This window comes from Mesoplodon bidens (assembly GCF_964165515.1).
Source record: "Mesoplodon bidens genome assembly, chromosome: 13".
In the NCBI taxonomy this organism is placed as follows: Eukaryota; Metazoa; Chordata; class Mammalia; order Artiodactyla; family Ziphiidae; genus Mesoplodon; species Mesoplodon bidens.
In genome coordinates, this window is record NC_138169.1 from 64,696,543 (window position 1) to 64,720,123 (window position 23,581).

Consider the following 23,581-nt stretch of genomic DNA (forward strand, 5'->3'; position numbering starts at 1 on the left):
AAGCAAAAGCTAAGAGAACTCAGCACCACCAAACCAGCTTTACAACAAATGCTAAAGGAACTTCTCTAGGCAGGAAACACAAGAGAAGGAAAAGACCTAAAATAACAAACCCAAAAGAATTTAGAAAATGGTAATAGGAATATACATATAGATAATTACCTTAAATGTAAATGGATTAAATGCTCCCATCAAAAGACACAGACTGGCTGAATGGATACAAAAACAAGACCTGTGTATATGATGTACACAAGAGGCCCACGTCAGACCTAGGGACACATTCACACTGAAAGTGAGGGGATGGAAAAAGATATTCCATGCAAATGGAAATCAAAAGAAAGCTGGAGTAGCAATTCTCATAACAGACAAAATAGACTTTAAAATAAAGACTATTATATGAGACAAAGAAGGGCACTACATAATGATCAAGGGATCAATCGAAGAAGAAGATATAACAATTGTAAATCTTTATGCACCCAACATAGGAGCACTTCAATATATAAGGCAAATGCTAACAGCCATAAAAGGGGAAATCGACAGTAATGCAATCATAGTAGGGGACTTTAAGACCCCACTTTCACCAATGGACTGATCATGCAAAATGAAAATAAATAAGGGGGCTTCCCTGGTGGCGCAGTGGTTGAGAGTCCGCCTGCCGATGCAGGGGACACGGGTTCGTGCCCCGGTCTGGGAAGATCCCACATGCCGCAGAGCGGCTAGGCCCGTGAGCCATGGCTGCTGAGCCTGCGCATCCGGAGCCTGTGCTCTGCAAGGGGAGAGGCCACAACAGTGAGAGGCCCGCCTACCGCAAAAAAAAAATAAATAAATAAATAAATAAATAAATAAGGAAACACAAGCTTTAAATGATACATTAAACAAGATGGACTTAATTGATATTTATAGGACACTCCACCCAAAAACAACAGAATGCATTTTCTTCTCAAGTGCTCATGGAACATTTTCCAGGATAGATCATATCTTGGGTCACAAACCAGGCCTTGGTAAATTTAAGAAAATTGAAATCGTATCAAGTATCTTTTCAAACCACAACGCTATGAGACTAGATATTACTTACAGGAAAAAATGTGTAAAAACTACAAACACATGGAGGCTAAACAATACACGACTAAATAAACAAGAGATGACTGAAGAAATCAAAGAGGAAATCAAAAAATACCTAGAAACAAATGACAAGGAACACACGACGACCCAAAACCAATGGGATACAGCAAAAGCCGTTCTAAGAGGGAAGTTTATAGCAATACAGCCTACCTCAAGAAACAAGAAACACCTCAAATAAACAACCTAACCTTACACCTAAAGCAATTAGAGAAAGAAGAACAAAAAAAAAAACCCCAAAGTTAGCAGAAGGAAAGAAATCATAAAGATCAGATCAGAAATAAATGAAAAAGAATCGAAGGAAACAATAGCAAAGATCAAGAAAACTAAAAGCTGGTTCTTTAAGAAGATCATCAAAATTGACAAACCATTAACTAGACCTATCAAGAAAAAAAGGGAGAAGACTCAAATCAATAAAATTAGAAATGAAAAAGGAGAAGTAACAACTGACACTGCAGAAATACAAAGGATCATGAGAGATTACTACAAGCAACTGTATGCCAATAAAAGGGACAACCTGGAAGAAATGGACAAATTCTTAGAAAAGCACAACCTTCTGAGACTGAACCGGGAAGAAATAGAAAATATAAACAGACCAATCACAAGCACTGAAATTGAAACTGTGATTAAAAACCTTCCAACAGACAAAAGCCCAGGACCAGATGGCTACACAGGCAAATTCTATGAAACATTTAGAGAAGAGCTAACACCTATCCTTCTCAAACTCTTCCAAAATATAGCAGAGGGAGGAACACTCCCAAACTCACTCTACGAGGCCACCATCACCGTGATACCAAAACCAGACAAAGATGTCACAAAGAAAGAAAACTACAGGCCAATATCACTCATGTACATAGGTGCAAAAATCCTCAAGACAATACTAGCAAACAGGATCCAACAACACATTAAAAGGATCATACACCATGATCAAGTGGGGTTCATCACCAGAATGCAAGGATTCTTCAATATATGCAAATCAATCAATGTGATACACCATATTAACAAACTGAACAATAAAAATCATATGATAATCTCAATAGATGCAGAAAAAGCTTTTGACAAAATTCAACACCCATTTATGATAAAAACTCTCCAGAAAGTAGGCACAGAGGGGACTTACCTCAACATAATAAAGGCCATATATGACAAACCCACAGCCAACATCATTCTCCATGGTGAATAACTGAAAGCATTGCCTCTAAGATCAGGAACAAGACAAGGTTGTCCACTCTCACCACTATTATTCAACATAGTTTTGGAACTTTTATCCACAGCAATCAGAGAAGAAAAAGAAATAAAAGGAATACAAATCAGAAAAGAAGAAGTAGAGCTGTCACTGTTTGCAGATGACAGGATACTATATGCAGAGAATCCTAAAGATGCTACCAGAAAACTACTAGAGCTAATCAATGAATTTGGTAAAGTAGCAGGATACAAAATTAATGCACAGAAATCTCTTGCATTCCTATACACGAATGATGAAAAATCTAAAAGAGAAATTAAGGAAACACTCCCATTTACCACTGCAACAAAAAGAATAAAATACATAGGAATAAACCTACCTAAGGAGACAAAATACCTGTATGTAGAAAACTATAAGACACTGATGAAAGAAATTAAAGATGATACAAACAGATGGAGAGATATACCATGTTCCTGGATTGGAAGAATCAACATTGTGAAAATAACTATACTACCCAAAGCAATCTACAGATTCAATGCAATCCCTATCAAACTACCACTGGCATTTTTCACAGGACTAGAACAAAAACTTTCACAATTTGTATGGAAACACAAAAGACCCCGAATAGCCAAAGCAATCTTGAGAAAGAAAAACGGAGCTGGAGGAATCAGTCTCCCGGACTTCGGACTATACTACAAAGCTACAGTAATCAAGACAGTATGGTACTGGCACAAAAACAGAAATATAGATCAGTGGAACAGGACAGAAAGCCCAGAGATACACCCACGCACATATGGTCACCTCATTTTTGATTAAGGAGGCAAGACTATACAGTGGAGAAAAGACAGCCTCTCCAATAAGTGGAGAAGAATGAAATTAGAACACTCCCTAACACCGTACACAAAAATAAACTCAAAATGGATTAAAGACCTAAATGTAAGGCCAGACACTATAAAACTCTTAGAGGGAAACATAGGCAGAACACTCTATGACATAAATCACAGCAAGATCCTTTTTGACTCACCTTCTAGAGAAATGGAAATAAAAACAAAAATAAATAAATGATACCTAATGAAACTTAAAAGCTTTTGCACAGCAAAGGAATCCATAAACAAGGCGAAAAGACAACCCTCAGAATGGAAGAAAATATTTGCAAATGAAGCAACTGACAAAGGATTAATCTCCAAAATTTACGCACAGCTCATGCAGCTCAATATCAAAAAAACAAACAACGCAATCCAAAAATGGGCAGAAGACCTAAATAGACATTCCTCCAAAGAAGATATACAGATTGCCAACAAATACTTCAAAGGATGCTCAACATCACTAATCATTAGAGAAATGCAAATCAAAACTACAGTGAGGTATCACCTCACACCAGTCAGAATGGCCATCATCAAAAAATCTACAAACAATAAATGCTGGAGGGGGTGTGGAGGAAAGGGAACCCTCTTGCACTGTTGGTGGGGATGTAAGTTGATAGAGCCACTATGGAGGACAGTATGGAGGCTCCTTAAAAAACTGAAAACAGAACTACCATATGACCCAGCAATCCCACTACTGGGCATATACCCTGAGAAAATCATAATCCAAAAAGAGTCATGTACCACAATATTCATTGCAGCTCTATTTACAATAGCCAGGACATGGAAGCAAGCTAAGTGTCCATAGACAGACGAATGGATACAGAAGATGTGGCACATATATACAATGGAATATTACTCAGCCATAAAAAGAAACGAAGTTGAGTTATTTGTAGTGAGGTGGATGGACCTAGAGTCTGTCATACAGAGTGAAGTAAGTCACAAAGAGAAAAACAAATACCGTATGCTAACCCATATATATATGGAATCTAAAAAAAAAATGGTTCTGAAGAACCTAGGGGCAGGACAGGAATAAAGATGCAGACGTAGAGAATGGACTTGACGATACGGGGAGGGGGACGGGTAAGCTGGGACGAAGTGAGAGAGTGGCATGGACATATATACACTACCAAACGTAAAACAGATAGCTAGTGGGAAGAAGCCACATAGCACAGGAGATCAGCTCGGTGGTTTGTGACCACCTAGAGGGGTGGGAGGGAGGGAGACACAACAGGGAGGGGATATGGGGATACATGTACAGCTGATTCACTTTGTTATAAACAGAAACTAACACACCACTGTAAGGCAATTATACACCATTAAAGATGTTAAAAAAAAACTATATTAAATGGGAACGACTTCAAAGATTATATACAGGATAATAGGTTTTGAATAAGGCTAAAAATAACTACAGTAAAATATACCTTTTAGGAATACATATAGATTAGATGCCGTGGAAGGAGTAAAAGGAAAAGCAGAATGATAAAGATAAGATTAAGGAAGGTGATGACCTCGGGTGGGAAGGCCTGAGGCAGGATCTTAGGCCTGGATATAGGTTTTGTCAAATTCATGCTTTGTTTTGAGTGATGAGCTGTTGGCTGCTTGTTACATTAATTTAAAAAAAAAAAAAAGAAAAAAAAGAAACAAACAACAAAAACAGCTAAATACCTAATTAAATAAAATCAGACCATGCATGGGCCAACAGAGGGAATGTTATCAGCCAAAGATTGTGATTAAACCAATTTTAAGCATGAGCGGTCCACAAGGGGGAAAAGAAACAAATATACTGGGCATCCATTGCAGGTTAGGTACTGTCCCAGGTTCTGGGTTTACACCAGCAAATGTCATAATAATAATAATAATAATAATAATAATAAAATCCCCACCATCTTGGAGCTCACACGTTAGTGTAGGGAGATGGACATTAAACAAAATATATAGTGTCAGCATATAAGAGGTATGGAGAGAAATGAAGATCTGGGAGACAGGAAGCAGGTGATCCAGGACGGCCTCAATGAGAAAGTGACATTCAGGCCAAGTCCTCAATTAGGGGAAGGGGGCTTGTAGATCTCTGGGGGCCAAGCTTCTCAGCCAAGGGAACAACCCGGGCAAAGGCCTTGAGGCAAGAGTGCCCAGTACAGGGAGGAGGCCAGTGTGGCTGGAGGGTGGGTCAGGAGGGAGAATGGGGGCCCTGCAGGCCACTCTGAGGGCTTGGACTTTTACTCTGAGCGACATGGGGAGTCACTGGGAGGTTCTGAGAAAAGGAGGAAACCATCTGACACGTTTCAAAGGGTCCCTCTGGCTAGACTGCTGGGGACAGAGGCTGGGGCCCTAATCAGGAAGCAGTTGTGATCATCCAGGTGAGAGATGAGGTGGCTGGTGCCTGAGAGATAAGAGCAGGGCGGGTGGGAAGTGACCAAGTCCTGATACAATTATGACCCGGCCTCTGCTCTCCTGGGGGTTCCAAGGCCAGCAGCAAAGACCACACGTGCATCCAAATAACCACAACACAACATCTGCCATCGACTCTACAGCAGTTTACGTAGAGTCCTGCTGCCCTGTCTGGCCTGCAGAGGCCCTGCTCCTCAGGCCCCGGCCCTGGACAGCTACCTCCTCTGGGCTGTCACCTCTTGCAGCCGGAAATCCTGGTCATCCGTGTGGCCGGATGGGTGACATTCCACCTCCACCCAGGGTCTGCCAGCCCCACAGTTTCCTCCTCATGTTTGGGCCCTCCCCTGCACCCCAACCGGGGTTTCCCTGGGCCCTCATTACAGGCCTCACTGTGACCAGACTATCGGAGCCCAGGGAAGCTTTAAATCTGTGGTTCCCACTGAAATCACCTGGAGAAGCTGAAAAATTACTGGCACCTGAGTCCCACCCCCAGCAACTGCTGTAATAGGTCTGAGGCATCGCCAAAGCTTCCAGGTGATTCTAATGTGCAGCCAGGGTTGAGAGCCACTACTCCACGGGGACTGGTCTCAGTTCCCGGTCCCCATCCTTCACAGGTGCTTCATGCCCACAGGCCTCTTTCCTGCCCCGGCCCTCCAAGGCAAATCCCCGGCTGGTGCATCCTCCACTGAGGTGAGGCCTCTCTGCAGGGCCTAATCAGCCCTGAGATGAGCAGAGAGCACTAACCTAACTCGCAGGCTAGGCTGGGACCCAGGCTGCCCCCCAGGCCTGGAGAGTGGAGCAGACACCCAGGACCACCGGCTTCCGCGGGCCCTGGGGCTGCTTCTAAGGCCAGAAAAGCCCTGCGGCTCAGATGCATTTAATCAAGGCTGTGCTGGCTCCCCTCCCCTGCTCCTCCTTTAGGACTTGGAATGCATTTTTATTAGACTTTTCCTAGGTGAAAATGGTGCCGGGCTGGGGGTGGGGAAACTGGATGGGGTGTGATTTACAATTGCCCCGAGTCCTCACACCTCCCAAGGGCAGCCACATTCGGCAGCCTGCTCAGAGCCATTGGCAGACAGGGAGCACTGCCCAGGCTGCACTCAGGGAGCTCTGCCCAGGCTGCACCCAGATCTGCCCCAGCCGAGAGCCACGTCTCTGCACAAGCACCCCACAATCTCAAAAGAGCCAAAGGCCCTTTGGAAAACAAACGGGAAATTGGATGCTGGTGTCTGTAAGGTTCTGGCAAAGACTCCACTCAGAGAAATAGACCACGTTCCCCAAACCCCAGACACAGCAGATCAGGCTGCCCCTGTTATATTTTCTCTTTGCTCCAAGCAGCTCTTTTGACTCCCATCTGCCCCTAAGTTCCAGGTCCAGCCTTCCACTCCTGCTCTGCCCCCAACAAGAGAGGCCGTCTTCCCTGGATATAGGGTTACGAGGCACCTCCTGCCCTTTTTAGAGAGGGTGCCTTTCATCAGGTCAGTTTCTGGTGGACTTAGTTCCCCTGGGGCCCTCCTGTAAATGCTATAGCAGGATTTCCCAACCTCGGCACTACTGACATTTGGGGCTTCTTTGTTGGGGAGGGAAGTCTTGTGCGTTGTGGGATGTGTAGCAGCATTCCCGGTCTCTACCCACTAAATGCCAGTAGCACCCACCCTCCCCACATCTGTGACAATAAAAATGTCTACAGACATCACCAAATACCCCCCTGGAGTGGAGAGGGGGGCAAAATCGCCCCGCTGAGAACCAGTGTGCTATAGCAATTTGACTGGGAACCACTGGAGGGCAAGGACTATGCCGGCACTTCCGATAGCTCAGTCCAGTGGCCAGTACCGAAAACCAGACGGTGTGATCTTGGTCAGGACACCTCTAACCTAACCTCTCCGGGCTTCAGTGTCATGCTCTGTACTACTAATAATTGCCAATACGTGCTCGGGGCTGGCACTGTGCTAAGCACTTTGCATGGATTTTTTTTTCATTTAATTCTCACTTAGCCTTCACAATGTTTTTCTGGAAAAGGTATTTTACAGATGAGGACGTTAAGGCCCAGAGTAGTCAGGCAACTTGCTCAAGAGCACACAGCAAAAAGGAAGGCAGTTTGACTCCAGAGCCACGGACTGCACTCCCTCCCTCAAAGAGGGCCTTGGGCCTCTGACCACCTCCAAAGTCCTCTGCAGTCCCACAACTGTGCCACTCTTTTGATGTTGTCACTACAAAGATCACGTCCACTGGGCATCCTGTATTCTTTGGCTCCCCCCTGCCCCACCATCCACGATACAGCTTGCTCATGTCAATCAATCTGCTTCTACTACATTCTGTGCCAAGATCCAGCTGTCAATGAGTCATGGTGTTTACCTCTAGAGAGGAGGCAGATTTTAAAAGCCTGCTAGACATTTATTTACAACCGTGGTAAGGGCTAAGAGGGGGCCTGACCCGGACCAGAGGGTCAGGAAAGGGACAGCCTAGCTGCTCTCTGATGGGTGTGCAGGGGTTAAAGCCATGAAGGTGCGGGAGGCCAGTGCCCAGAGAGAACAGGTGTGTATCTCCTGAGGCGGAAAAGAGCGCTGCTTGTCCTAGAAACCAAGGAAAGAGGGAGAGGGAGGAAGCAGATGAGGTGGGCGGGACCTGTGGGCCCTGGTAAGAATTTCTACCTTTATCCGAGAAGCAGCAAGAGACCCTTAGAGGGTCTAAATAGGGAGAGGTCTGGTCACATGAGCATACTCACCAGAACAGCTACTGTGTGCTGTGTGAAGACCAGGGTGGGGACAGGGTTGGCAAGAGAAAATGCAGAAGGATCTGTTGGGCTGCTGGGCGGGTCCAGGAGAGGGTGACAGCGGGCATGGAGGGACTGGCAAACTCCAGAGGCACTGAACGTGCAGGTCATAGGGACGCAGGTAGGGCTGAAGCAGGAGGCCTGCTCTTTATAAGAGGGGGGGACCCAGAGTGTGGAGTCCAGGTCAGGAGCTCCGTGTGGGTGCCCTGCACTTAAGGGGTGCTATGCACGACAACAATGCACCAAACGTCTGACCGATCTACCAACTGATTCATGGATAAATGATGCCCAAACCTCTTTCCTGGGATGAGGCTCAGTGTGAGGTCGCCACCGACTTAGGACTCACCCTGGACAGAAACACAGCCAAACCACAGAAAGGACACCTACAGGGGGCCAAGCCCTGGGGAAAGAGCCCATACAATGAAAACGTAAGTTATTATTACTATTACCTTATCAGATCTGACAAGAGCACGGTCAAAGGTGGGCCCGCCCCGCAGCGTGTAGTATAATATAAATGGACTCTCAGGTGGCTGCACTGATTCTTATTCACGCAGGAGCTAAGTCACGGTGCTAATGTGAACCATGTGTGAAATACCCCTTTTACATGCACTAGCAATGAAAGGTCTTTGCAGACCTATAGCCAAATGAATGTACTTCTGAGTAATGGGAATCTGCACGTGGGCATTATTTTATTACCATGTACAAGCCAGCGTCATCAAACCTTTGATGTCACGTTAAAGAAAGCACTCCAGGGCTTCCCTGGTGGCGCAGTGGTTGAGAGTCCGCCTGCCAATGCAGGGGACACAGGTTCGTGCCCCGGTCTGGGAAGATCCTACATGCCACGGAGCGGCTGGGCCCATGAGCCATGGCCGCTGAGCCTGCGCGTCCGGAGCCTGTGCTCCGCAACGGGAGAGGCCACAACAGTGAGAGGCCCACGTACTGCGAAAAAAAAAAAAAAAAAAGGAAAGCACTCCAGCCACCCAGGCAGGTGAGGAAACACCAGCATGGAGCCCCTCATGCAGAAAGGGACACGGAACTGCTCTCCAGGGCCTAAGGATTTTAAAACTGTACTTAACACCATTAGGTTGCTCGGAGAACCACAACACGTGAGGATAGGAATGGGCCTCAGGCCCTCAGCTCACCTGTGTGATGCATGAGGGAAGGGACTTGTACAGAATCGCCCGGTTCATCAGTTGCAGATCTGGGACTGGAATCCACACCCTCTCACTGGTTCAGGCCATGGTGCTTCTTCCACTGCACTCAGGACGCCAGGAAACCTTTATAGAGATTCCCAATCTCTCAGGCCCTGGCTTGAGTCTTCATTGAAACCCCCAGAGGAAATGAGAGTAAAGACTATCTCTACCAGCCCAAGTTGGCAGACAAAGGACACTGCATCTTGGCAGATGTTTTTGGTGACTATGGGATGCTAGGGGACTGGGGGAAAGTTGCTTGGAAGACAGGGAAATGGCATAGGAATCTGGGAACAAAGTCTTATTGGCTTATCTGTTTATAAATAATGCATACTCTGCCTACTTCTAGAAAAGATTTGGGGTGGTTTGCAATTTAAAATACATACATGCAATAAAATAGCTCAGACTGACATCAGATTGCAGAACTGTTTTTAACAGCAAAAAAAGTTGGAAATGACCCAGGTGTCCCTCTATAGGGGGCTGGTTTAAAAAACCTGTCCATGCATCCAGTGGAATACTACACAGCTATTTGTAAAAATGAGGAACTTACGGGCTTCCCTGGTGGTACAGTGGTTGAGAGTCCGCCTGCCAATGCAGGGGACACGGGTTCGTGCCCCGTTCCGGGAGGATCCCACATGCCACGGAGCGGCTGGGCCCGTGAGCCATGGCCGCTGAGTCTGCGCGTCCGGAGCCTGTGCTCCGCAACGAGAGAGGCCACAACAGTGAAAGGCCCGCGTACCGCAAAAAAATAAATAAATAAATAAATAAGGAATTTGCTCGCGTACTAATATGAAGAGATTTCAAGGACATATATTTAAGGAAGTAAAAAAGCACGGTGCAGAATATACAGTAGGCTATCTTTTGTATGGCAAAGTGGTTAAGAATATATATTCAAATTTCTCCATTTTAGCATAAAGAAAACACTGAAAGAATAAACCTAAAAGTTATATAAATGGTGGCCTATAGGGGGCAACGGGGGGGGAGAGTGAAATCTCAGTGTATACTTCGGTACGTCATTTTGATTTTTGAACTGTATAAGATGCTTCACCTGCTCAAACATTCTAATTCAACTCAACACAGAGGAAAGGGGAAATGGGAAATAATTCTAGATGCAAGAGCCAAACACTTCTCCCTTCTGCCCCCTCCAAAAATGGATGCTAAAAGTGCCGTGCCTGGAATCCCACAGTCACATGGACCCAGAAGTGGAGGGCGCGTCACTCCAACACAAGTGGAGGCCGGGCATGGAGTGCAGATGGGCAGCCTGCTGGGGCTGGCGGCAGGGGCCTGACCTTCCTGACTCATCACCGGAGTGAGCAAGAAGGGAAGGGCTGGGACCTGCCCCAGGCCAGCATCGCTCAAGGCCTACCCACCTCTGGAGGGCTATGCCCAGGTCTGCTCCCCGACTCAACCCCGACTCACGGTTACCACGGCTCCTGACATCAAGTGGTTCCAGAAGCGACCAAACTGCATTAAGTACCATGTTCACATTCTTAGGCTCTGCCTGCCAAGCCCCCCCCACTCCGGGCCTTCCTCTCTGTATCCCCAGCATGGCCCTGGTTCCCCCAGCTCTGGGGGGCAGTGCCCTGTGCCCTCGCGTTGCTCAGCCACAGTACTTGTTGGAGAAGAATTCTGGAGAGGTGAGAGGGCAGCACCCTCAGCTAAGGACGGTGGCTTCGGCCGTATAAGCGAGCTCTTCCCCTCCCAGGCTCCCCTCTGATCCCCTCCCGGAGTAGGAGGTGGCAGCCAGCCACCACATCCATTAAAATGTATTGCTACCACCCTGACATCCACTGAGGAGATGGAATTAACTCTAGCCTATTAATAAAGTCTATCCATATTACAGAAAACCATATTATGAAAAACTAGAGTGATGCGTACGAGTAGTTTTTAAAAGATTATATTAAGTAAAAACACAAGCTGCAGGACATAATACAATACATAGCTTGATCCCATTTTTGTGTAATATTGATCTATTTTTCCAGATCCATGGTAACAGTATAAATACAGATAGTGACATGAATGTAACAATTCCCTGAATTCTTGTGATGATCTCTGGGGTGGGGGTGGGGGTGTCTCACAATTTCCTTCACTTTCTCAAACACGTGTACATTACTTTGTTTGCTTATACAAAGCAATTATTATTTTTGTACTCTGAACATAGATCTCTCCCATGCATTGCATACATTGCTGGTCTGGTGGGTCTAGTCGGAGATTCAGTGGAAGAACTCCCCTCCCGACCCTGCACCGTCCAGCAGATGGGAAACTGAAGCCCGGAGAGGTCAAGTGACTTTCTTGGCATCACACAGTGAGTTAACAGCAAAGCTGGGCAGAGAGCTCCTGTCTCCGGACTCAGCCCTGCACTCTTTCCACTACGCCTTGTAGCCTGAAAATAAAATCAGTGTGTATTTGTGGAGGGTTCTTTATGTGGTTGGTAGGGGAAAATAGGGGGGATATTGGCAACAACAACAACAAAATACTTGGCACTCCAGGACTCATTACCTGGCTGCCAGGTCAGTACCACCTCCATTGACTCATGAAATATTCTATACAAGTATTCATTTAAAGATGAAACATTAACTGTAAATCAACACCTGGAGTGAGTGCTGAGTTACAAAGTGAATTAGAATAAGTGGGCAAATGGATGGCTGGTCTCAGCCCCAGTGGCCACCTGACTGTTACCCACCAGAGCTGGGAGAAGGTCTACCCTCTGACTCAGAAAAGCAACAGAAGGTCAGGGTCAGGGGAGGCTTCTTTAAGGAGTATCTCTCTAACGTAAAAATAATTGCCACTGCCTCCCCCAAAGCACCTGAAATGGCAGGATGCACATTAATCAATTAACAAGTCTTATTAAATCTTGTGTTGGACTGGGCTCGGAAGGCCTGGCTGACAGGCATAAAGATGGTGGCCTCTTCCGTATGGTCACTGCTTTACAACTCAGAAAGGCTTTCACTCATCATCCCGCTGGAGCCTCTTGATGTCATGCGGCCAGCAGTTTTTAACCTTTGTTTTGTGTCTGAGGAAGCAGTTCCATGACTTGCTCAGGGTCCCACAGGGCAGTTTCCAAGGCAGAGCTGGACACCAGATCTGCCAGGCTTGGCCCCGTGTGCTTCTCTCACACCCTGCCCTGCTGGGGGCACCAGCGTCCAGAAAAGTAGACGAGAGGCCTCTGGGAAAGTGGAATGGCCAAAAAACACAATACAAACCAGTCTAGAGTCGGGTGCTACGTCTCTCCCCACTGGACCACCAGTGGACACCTTTTGCCACTCTGAGATTTTTGTCTTTTGAGGACAGTTTGCATGTGTGGGTTTGCATATGAAATACACATGAACACATTTTTTAAATGTTTGACTAACTCTTTATACTTCTTGAAGTGTTTTTGCATACACTGCCCATTAAACTCTCTTTCTGTAGGTAAATGATGTCAGCAGGACAGGTAATCTAATTCTTTCCAGTTAACAGATAAGGAAACCAAGGCTCGGGGCAATTTGTTCCATGTCTTATTACTTCTCAGTGGCAGAGGGGGAAGCCAAGAGCTCTCTCTGGATCATTTCATTTCATGCTCCCAATTCATTCATTTCATTTCATCCTGGGAGAGAGGCGTGGTTGCCCCATCTTACACTTGTGGACACTGAGGCCCAGGGAGACTAGGCCACCAGCCCCAAGTGGCAGAGCCAGAACTCAGCACCCTGGGCCCACAGCTGAGGTGTGAGGTGTGTGGTGTGCAATTGCAGGGAAGGTCCACAGTGGGGCAGGCGTTGAGTAGGTCCTTCCCCAAATACCAATACTAACAATAGCTTTCTGAGCTTTCAAATGTGCCGGGAGTGGGCTGAGCTCTGTCCACACAGGACTCTTGAGGACAAGGCATGTGGCCCGGTTGTCTCTGAATCCTTGAGTGGCACAGAGCTGGGCCCCCTTGTTGACCCGAAGCACCCACCACAACCCTGTCCTTTTCTCGGACCTTTTCTTCCATTTCTGCTGTGCAAATTAAAGGACAGTGTGGGCTCTTACCTAACAAGTGCCTTTTTAAAAAAAAAAATACATTTATTTATTTATTTTTGGCTGCGTTGGGTCTTCGTTGCTGCACACGGGCTTTCTCTAATTGTGGTGAGCGGGAGCTACTCTCCGTTGCAGTGTGCGGGCTTCTCACTGCGGTGGCTTCTCTTGTTGCGGAGCATGGGCTCTAGGCGCGCGGGCTTCAGTAGTTGTGGTCTGTGGGCTCCAGAGCGCAGGCTCAGTAGTTTTAGCGCACGGGCTTAGTTGCTCCGTGGCATGTGGGATCTTCCCGGACCAGGGCTCGAACCCGTGTCCCCTGCATTGGCAGGTGGATTCTTAACCACTGAGCCACCAGGGAAGTCCCACTAACAAGTGCCTTTGATGGCCATTCATGCCAAATAACGCCATGCACGCCCCCTGGGAGGAGTGAGAGCCCCCCATCCAGCTCTCCACACCCAAGAAACTGAACTGGCTCCCAAGGCTGCCTCAAATCCCTTCACCTTTACTGGAGCAACTGTGGCCCACCTTTTCAAGATTTCCACTCAGGCCATCTTCTCTCTCTGCCCTAGGAATGATTTGCTGATGATAATAAACATTTCCACATGAAGGCTTGGGTGTCTCTGAGTCATAATTTATTGCTTTGTTTCTGTGGTTGATACTTTTTTTTTTTTTTGCTTTTTGCTTAAAAGACAGGGCAGGAGTGAGTGAGCCTGGACGGGATGAGTAATCCCAGCTTCTCTAAGCTCTGGTGGGAAGACGGAAACAAGAGGTGGAGCCGGAGAGGAGAGGATGGGAGTGGCTGGCAGGGCCAGGCAGGGGGAGCACGACCCCAGTTCCGGACAGGGAAGACTTGGGTCCCCAAGTCAGATAATACTGTAATCCAAACAGGGTTTATGTGCTCAGCTGCAGCCTGTGGGCGTGTGGAGGCGGGAGACAGGGAAGTATTCTAGCTGAGTGATCCATAACCAACAAAGGGATGGTCTGTCCAAATCTTCCCCAGGCTTCAAGGCCCAGGTCAAGTGCCACCTCCTCCAGGTGGCCTTCAAGGATCACTCCAGCCAAGAGCAATTCCCCTTTCCTCTGAATCTGAACCTTTCATTTATCCCTAGGGTTAGATGGCTCTGCCCCAACACTGTTTATTTGTACTGCTTCTCCAGTTCCGTCATGAGCTCCCAAAGGGCAGAGAACTTGTTTTTACCTCCTCTGTACCTTTTAAGTTTGTGACACCCAGGATAGTCTATCCCTTGGGTGATGTTAGACCACACCTATACACAGAGCCAGGAGTCTCCAAGCAAACATTTGTGGACCGAGTTTCAGAAAATGGCATTAAAGGACTTCCCTGGTGGCGCAGTGGTTGAAAGTCCACCTGCCGATGCAGGGGATACGGGTTCGTGCCCCGGTCCGGGAAGACCCCACATGCCGCAGAGCGGCTGGGCCCGTGAGCCATGGACGCTGAGCCTGAGCGTCTGGAGCCTGTGCTCCACATCGGAAGAGGCCACAACAGTGAGAGGCCCGTGCACCGGAAAAAAAAAAAAAAAAAAAGAAAGAAAATGGCACTAAATAATAATCACACAATTTAACCTTTGGTCTTGGGCTTTATACTGCACGAAGCCCTTTCATAATCTTGGAAGGTAAGTGGCAGGTGATATGAAGCTCATTTTACAGGTAGCAAAACTGAGACTTAGAAAGTTTGAGTGATTGACCAGTGACCAGTTAGTAAATAGAAACAGCTCTGGAACCTAGGTTTCTGACCTTCCTGATTATCCTTAGGGGAGCTGAAAGTTTCTGTCTCCTCTGAAGCACATGACAAATTATTTGGGGGAACATGGCAATGCTATGCACCACCACTACCCCCCTCCGCAACATGCACAGTATGTGCTAACATTCACTCACAGTATAACCAAAGTTCTGAAGAAACCTGTTTGGCTTAGTTCAATGCAACCTTCTCCAAACTTACCTCACCTGGAACCCTTTTGCATGGGACACCCACAGTATCCTGAACTGGGGAGATGTTCTACTGCACCACTGCTACTTTCCTAAAGGGTAAATCATGTTCCCAGGAGAAGCTGTATATTATGGACAAAGAAAGGCTTACGCTAGATGAAGAAAGCTCTAATTGTAAAATTTCAGGGCTCAGCCAATCAGTAAGGACATTTATTATTATTTTACTTTTTATTATTGAACGTTTCAAATACACACAAAATAGAAGAGCATAATAAATCCCCACATACCCATCACCAATTACCAAACCAGCTTCAACAATATTCAGCAATCTGTTCTTGCTTCATCTTTTTTTATCTAAAATATTTTAGAGAAAATCCCAGACATCATCTGTAAATACTTCAGTATGTAACATTGCTACAGTATTACACACCCGAAAAAAATCAGGAATAATTCCTGGGTATAACAGGGGCAAGACGGGAATAAAGACGCAGACCTACTAGAGAATGGACTTGAGGCTACGGGAAGGGGGAAGGGTAAGCTGGGACAAAGTGGGAGAGTGGCATGGACATATATACACTACCAAATGTAAAATAGATAGCTAGTGGGAAGCAGCCGCATAGCACAGGGAGATCAGCTAGGTGGTTTGTGAACACCTAGAGGGGTGGGATAGGGAGGGTGGGAGGGAGGGAGATGCAAGACGGAAGAGATACGGGAGCATATGTATATGTATAACTGATTCACTTTGTTATAAAGCAGAAACTAACACACCATTGTAAAGCAACTATACTCCAATAAAGATGTTAAAAATATTAAAAAAATAAAAATAATAATAGTAATGCTTCCTGGGTATCTAACACACAGCCTGTCTCTAACCTCCTTGATTCTCTCACATAGAGTCAAAGTAGACTTGAGTCATGAGTCGAACTGGACCCACAGAGGCCATTCGGTTGGTACATCACTTACGGCTCTAAATCTGTAACAATTCCCTCACATCTCGCCATGATTTCCCCTCCACCTCCTGTTGGGAAGACAGGGCATTTGTCCTGAGGAGCCCTCTCTGTCCGGATCTGGCGGCGGCCTCTCTGTGCTGGGCTTTCCCATGTTCCTCCAGCTCCTGCATAAGGGTGGTCGTTAGATTTACAGGCAGGAGCACTTTTATGTTCAGTTTTATGGTGGGAAAGTGTCCTGTGTGGTGCTGAGTCTTTCCCGTCACATCACATCCGGTGGTCCACTTTTAGCAAAGCTAATATTGATCCATGGATTTGCATGCTGGGGGGGACAGAACTTTTTGAGCAACTAGGTCTTCCCAGTATCTCCAAAGTCGTATCACATTCTAGAATTCGGTTCTAGGTACATCTCTAGCCTGGGATTTCATGGAGGACACTCTACTATCATCAGCTCCAAAATTCTATCAGCCTATCCTTTCCTAGACTATCTCTGGGTGACCTTTTGCCTTTCTTTTTCTTTCTTTTTTTTTTTTTTTTAAATAATGAAAAGACACTTGTAAATAACCAGACAAGTCGGGGACCCTGTCTTCCCTTCTGGCCAGGTGCTACCAGCAACTCCATGGGCTTCGCTGGAGTCCCAAGGTCTCCACGGCCCATAGATTCCTCCACCCATCTCTTAGGAGATGAGTCAGAATCTCAAGGAGAACAAGAACACATAGTTGAACATGATAAATATGCATCCAAAATTTTTAAAAACCAAATTACACAAATCAAGCTTATTCTGAGAGGTTCGTTTTGCCAGGGGTCTCTAGTGCTCCAATCAGCATAATTAAATAGCAGGATCTCTCTAGAATTGATTGTGGTTTTCACATTTTTTATCATCCAAGGACCATTTCAGCGAGATGATTTTAAGCTAATAAGCACCCCCAAATTAGAAACTAATTACGGAGATGGAAAATACAAATGTATTTGTTTTTAGTCGGGCACTATTTTTATCAGAGGAATCATGAAAAATTAAAATTGTCAAGTACCAATATGAAGGTTGTCAGTCAAGGGCAATGTGTCTTTCTGCCTCTCCCTGCTGCAAAATTTTAAGGTGATATATCAGAAGCTGTTCCCTGTGGGCCCCCAGGAAGCAATAAAGAGACTAATTTTGAAGAGCAGGATTACACACTGCTAGACTTGACGAGGAAAAGGGGGTTGCCGTAATACTCTCAACTCTTCGGTGATTAAGATTCATAGCACCTCTTGCTTTTTGAATGCATGTGTGCCTGGCAACAGCATTAAATCACTGCAGTGCACTTTCTCATGCTCATTTAACAGATGAGAACATTAAGGCCTGGGGAAGTTGAGAGATGTGTACAGGGTCACAAAGCAAACTTAGAAAGAAGCTAGACTATATCTCTACCTAACTATATGCTTGATGTTATGACACTCCCTCCTCATCGTCCCCTACCTGTGCCATAGATTACCTTTTAAAATAGATGCTAAGTCACAATGACACTGCTTTGGAGGACTCTTTTAGGACTTGTGACGGCCTTGAGAGCTCAGGGCCCAGGAGACGAACAGGAAGCAGAAGCCAGCTGCCCCCGGGGGGAGGAACAACACAGGGACCCACAGACGGCTGCGGTGAGCATCCAAGGACCACTGACGCAACCTCACACAATCAGATGTTGACCCAACCTTGAAAATGTCATTTCACTCCCCAGGGCTGGAGAATTCCCATTCGTCTATAGACTTTGCACTGATTCCAGCATGGCTGACACCCGGTTACTCTTTGCATCACCGACCTGTACCTCCTTATCCTGCTCCCTCCACCCCAGCCCTAAGGACAGGGGACCTGCCTGCAGACACTCTATTCAAACCTCCTTTCCCATCGCAGCATCCTCACCAAATCCAAGCCAGGCAGGTGAAGAGGACCCTTCCTTAGCTCCAGGCCTCTCTCCCTTCAGGCGCAGAAAAGATGGATTGGGAACTTTCTTGATAACTAGGGCAGATTCCAAACTCAGGGGGATGAGTTAGAGACCCCACACAATAGGCTGAAGAAAACTAAGGATGTCAGGGAAACCTGCCACTGACACACAGGAGACAAAGGATTATTAGTTGAGAGGTGCTCGCCCGGCAGGGAGGAACACCCAGGGGCGCTCTGAGCGGGGCCCACGGGTGGGAGGACAGTGTGTGATGATGGCCCAACCTGCCACGTGATGCCGAGTGGAAGGGCACGTTTAGAATCAACCCAGCTCCCAGCCAAGAAACCACGCCAGGTAGGGAATTAAGAGTCTTAATAACATTTTATAATTTTATGCAGGTCTTTCACATACACTGTCTCATTTGAGTCTCAGAAAAACCCCAAAGGCAGAAACTATTTAACCCATTCCTCAGGTGGGGCTGGGCTTAGGGGAACTTGATTTTGTGGAGTGCCAACCTTATGCCAGTGACACGTGTCAGGACACATATGTAGCATTTACTATTTTCTGCTGCTGTTGGGAGCCCGTGACTAGGGCAGATGTCATTCACACAGTAATAAAAAATACCCTCTCCCAAACCCAGAAAGAGCAGCCATATCTATGACAGCAGGCTCCCTGGCCCTCACAGGGAGTAATCTGTACTTTTATGGCTGGTAAAGAAAGGAGGCAGGTAAGGTAGGGATGGGCCTTTGTTTCAAAGGCTGAGGCTGGGAGACAGGAGAGAAAGGGGATGAAGGACAAGCAGCTTGTCGAGTAGGGTGTCTGGGTCGGGTCCCAAGACACTTGGGATGGCTTAGGTAATGGGTCCTCGGGTGGCCGGCACCCCCTCGGCCCACTGAAACACAGTGCCACGGTGGTGTCCATCCTCTAGAGATGAAAGCCCGGGGGCCCCCGCCTTCTCTACGGCAGAGCTGACACAGGGGCACAAGCTGCCTGCAGGACCTGTCTCCTCCAGGTGACCACACGGCTCTGGATAAGGAGGGCCAGAGGCAGCCACCCTGGGCCAAGGTCCAGGCTCACCCCCTGCCCATCTGTCCTGCCCCACAAAGCCCCACAGTCCTCATGCGACAGAAGGGTAGAAACAGAACTACAGAAATTCCTGCTGGGACACTTTTGCCACACTTAGCCCATAGGGAAATCAACCCGGTTTTCATTTAATTTAGGAAAATAAAAGGCATTATTTCTTGACGTGGAATGTCACAGTGTAAGGATTGTTTTATTTAGTCCTCACAGTTACCCAGCAAAACAGACACTCTTAGTGCCACTTTCAATGCCGCTTCTGAAGCTCAGAGAGCTTTGGGAACTGCCTGGGGTCAGCCTGGGACCAGTAAGTGGGGGCATCTGAGGCCAGCTGGGAAGACCTGCAGCCAGGGCTGGTTCTAGAGAACATACGTTACCATCCAGAACAAGTGATTCAAGACATCTCGGATTCTTCAAGCCAGTTTCCCCAGGAATTCCTTTCACATGTGCCATGAGAAGAGGGCAGAAGAGTAAGTCCTGTTGTCTGGCTCAGGATACACCTGGCCTCTGGGCGTCCCTGGGCTAAGATGCTCTAAATTCTAGACCTAAGCTGTCCAATAGAGTAGCCACTAGCCACAGGTGCTGTTGAGCACTTGCAATGTGGCTGGTCCAAACGGAGATAAACTGTAAGTATCAAACGCACTCTGGACCTCAAAGACTTTGTACGAAAAGAAGAATATAAACTATCTCATTAATAATCTTTATATTCACTCCACGTTGCCATGATAATACTTTGGACATGTTGAGTTAAATGAAACATTATTACAATTAATTTCACTTGCTTCAAATTGAAAATCCCATGAGACTGGCTCACCATCAGTCTCTCTGGGCAGCCCTGCTCCAGGTCCCAAGTCTTGCCTCGGTTTCTGTACCCAACTCATCCTGCCCCACTCCCTAGAGCAGCACTGGAAACCCAGGAGGCAAGACTCTCCAAGCATTCTGAGAATGTCCTCTTCTCAACACGTCTGTAAATTCCTGGACCCACCCCTCCCTCCCTCTATCCTACGCAGTGCCCAGAAAGCATCCCCAGGCCCAGCAACTGCCAAAGCACTCACGGGCAATCACCATTTCTGAGTGTTCGGATCCACCTTAAACTACCTTTTCCACGGCCAGAGGAATGCCGAGAACCAGGTTTTCAAAGCTCAGGCCTCAAGCCCTGTTCACAGTCAGAAGCCCTGGGAATTGGGATGCGTTTCTCCCAGCCTTCTTTGCTCCCTCCCCTCCCAGACCATAAGCTCCTCCAAGAGCCGAACAATGGAAGAAAACTAAATGATTGATCACTTACTATGGTGCCAGCTGCTGTGCTAGATGTTTTTCATGTTTCATTTTATTTAATTCTCCCAACCAGCCTGTGAGTGAGAAAGTCTTGTCCCCATTTTGAAGACAGGAGCCTGAGGCTCCCAGAATCCCAGATCTGTCTCCACTCCCATGTTTTCTTCCTCTGCCCCATGTTCCCTCCCCTGGGAGCAGACATACCTCATGCATCTTTGTATGTCTGGCACGTAGCACAGTGCCCAGTACAAAATAGCTACTCGGTAAATATTGGGAAACTAGGTTAAGAAACTTCTAGATTCAACCCTTTGTTCTTTCTTGACTTAGTCAGAAAGTATTTGCCCCTTACCTTCCTGAGGCTGCTAAGTCCTCACCCACCCACCTGCAGGGCTGGGCCTCTTCTACCTCCTCCTGCCCACCCCCATCACCTCTCATCACGAGGGCCCACAGGGTCAGCCCTGCCCAGGTCCCCAGTCAAGCCTAAAATGCACAGACTGCCTGCTCCTCTGAGAGGTGGGGGTCTGAGAATAGACCAGAGCTGGTACACTAGGGTCTAGGGTGCCGGGGGACACAGCTAGCCCCAGGAAACTGTGAAGATACCAGCTCCCTAGCAAAGCCCCTCCAGGCCTAGCCAGACCCCCTAACTATCCTCACCAGGGTCCCCAAAGCTCGATTCCCCTGCCATTTGTTCATATAGACAGGAGCCAAGTCCTGGGCCCACCTGGTACCTGTGGCTGATCCATTTCCTAGGGCTGGGCTCAGCTTTCTGGATTCCTTCTTCATCTTACTCTTTCTGCCTGACTTAGAACAAGGCCACCCAGATGTCCTAATGCTCTGCCCCTCCCCACCCATTGGCTTGGCTTTGTGGACCCTGACACTGGCCTGCACTGGAATGGAATTTGCCACACCCTCTTGGGCCTCCTGCCCTAGGCCATTGGCCCTCTCCCCCTGCCCTGGTCAGTTTCCCAAGGCCCCAAGCTATTTTTGCTCCCACCCCAGCCTGCCGTTTTCCCCATGGCGGAAATTGCCAGAATGGTACCCAGTATGACACACACAGTGACGACCAGATGGCCAATGGAAGAGGCCCTCCACTAGATCAGAGCTCATCTTCGGGGTCTCCAGTCCCACTGGACCCTGGTCCTTCCAGCCTCAGGGTCCTGCCCTCTAGGCTCTGGGGACCTTCTCAATGCTTTCTGCCTTGGCTGACCTCCTCAGATTACCTGCTAGACCCAGGGGGTCTGCCAGCCCCTGCCTGTGCTCTCCAGACCCCCACCCATAACCTCCCCAAGTCAGCCTTGGTCATCTGTTACTTGCCCTGGCATCCTTGGAGGGACAAAGGCAGCTACAAAGTCCCTATTTCCTTTTTTACAAGAAATACCAACCCATCACCTCACCGGTCATTCAAGAAATCTGACCCAACCCAGAAGGCTTCTCAGCCAACAAGGCCTCCAGGTCTGTCCCTTAGGTATCACTGATCCATGAAAGAGCTCCTGCACCCCTCTCTGCCTTTGTTTCCCCACTGGCATCCATGCCCTGCTTCCCAAGGGAGCTGATGGGAAATAATGACTTCTTGATTTGTTACTCTAAGGTCTTAAAACAAGAGGGGCTACATCCATATGGCATCAGGCCTTCCTATAAGGTATAGTAAGTGAACCTACCTGATGCTAAATCTGCTGGTGCCTAGCTCCAGCAAGAGCTTGGGGCAGAAGCTAATAATTATAAAGCATCCATCTATTACCTTACCAGGCCTTACTCTGCTTTGTTTGCATGGTTATTCTCCCAAGAGTTGACATTTTATGTCTCCTGCAGGCTGATATATTCTCCTACCTGCCATATCATTCAGAAAGGATTGATGAACCTCAGGTTCATTACCTGTCATTACACCGTGTACATGTCACTTGGGGCCGAAGTACCAATTCTTCGTGAGTCTCCCCGGTGGTACAGTCTCCCGACTTGGAGGCTCCAGGTCCAACGAGCTGCAGATTGTGCTCACTCCTCAGGCCTTGGTGGGCTTCATGCCATCCCTTACTGCTCTCCTGGCTGGCCTACTTCTCAGGGGTAGTGAGGCCTTCTGAGTTCCCAGCTGCTTCAGAGGAGACCTGTAGGAAGAACAAAGGTCCCTGTGACCTACCAGGGCCAGAGACACATGTCCAAGTTTTAGCTGTTCTAGAACTTTCCAGCCATCTTTTTTCTCTCTCTCTCTTTATTATTAGATCTTGTAACTCCAGGTGACTATACAGACTCTACCTCGGCTAGGGGCTTCACTGCCAATGTCCCACCTACCAACCCTACCCCCAGGCCTCAGCATGCGTGTGCAAAACACACACACCCCTTCATTCTTATCTTCTTACCTTGACATATTTCATTTCATCTGCCTGAAAGACCCACCTTCAGTCACTCATCCTACCCACCGTTCAGAGTTTAGCTCATACCCACCAACAGAACCTCATTGCCCCAGGAAAGAGGAAGGACCTGGGTGTCCTCCCTCCACCAACGAGACCCACAAAGAACAAGGCCATGTCTACCAGGGACATGCCTCAACTCCTGTAGCTCAGGCCCTGGGACAAGGCTTCTGGTGTGCTGTGGTTTGGGGGCTCCAGGAAGGCCACCCACCTGTGGCCTCCTTTCACAGCCCTTCGCTCAGAGTGAGAGACAAGGGTACAGAGGCAAACCTCGCTGGGTGAGGGACACAGACACTGCTCTACTGAGTGACCACATTTCATAGCCAAGACCACAGCTCACACTCTGGGCTGGCAGGGGGCAGGTAGGAAGGGGCTCCAACAAGAAGAAGCCGCGCCTCAGCATGCAGATCTCCTGGGTTCTGGAGACTGGGGCCACACTGGCCGTAGCCCTGCATCTCTGACCAGGCATGGCCTCCAGCTCCCGGGACCACTGCCCAAACAGCTGTGACCCTGAGCTCCA

General features: G+C 47.6%; 1 protein-coding gene across 3 annotated transcripts in view; it reads right to left on the bottom strand.

Moving 5' to 3' along the window:
• Positions 1-23,581, bottom strand: part of ZBTB7C (zinc finger and BTB domain containing 7C) — a gene marked incomplete at its 5' end in the record, with an annotated part of 377,445 nt that overhangs the window by 275,643 nt on the left and 78,221 nt on the right. For 2 of the 3 annotated variants that reach the window (XM_081252546.1, XM_081252547.1), the window contains one exon: positions 22,532-22,758. The exons of the other annotated variant lie outside the window; for it this stretch is intronic. The remainder of the gene's footprint in view (positions 1-22,531; positions 22,759-23,581) is intronic. 3 annotated transcript variants of the gene reach the window in all.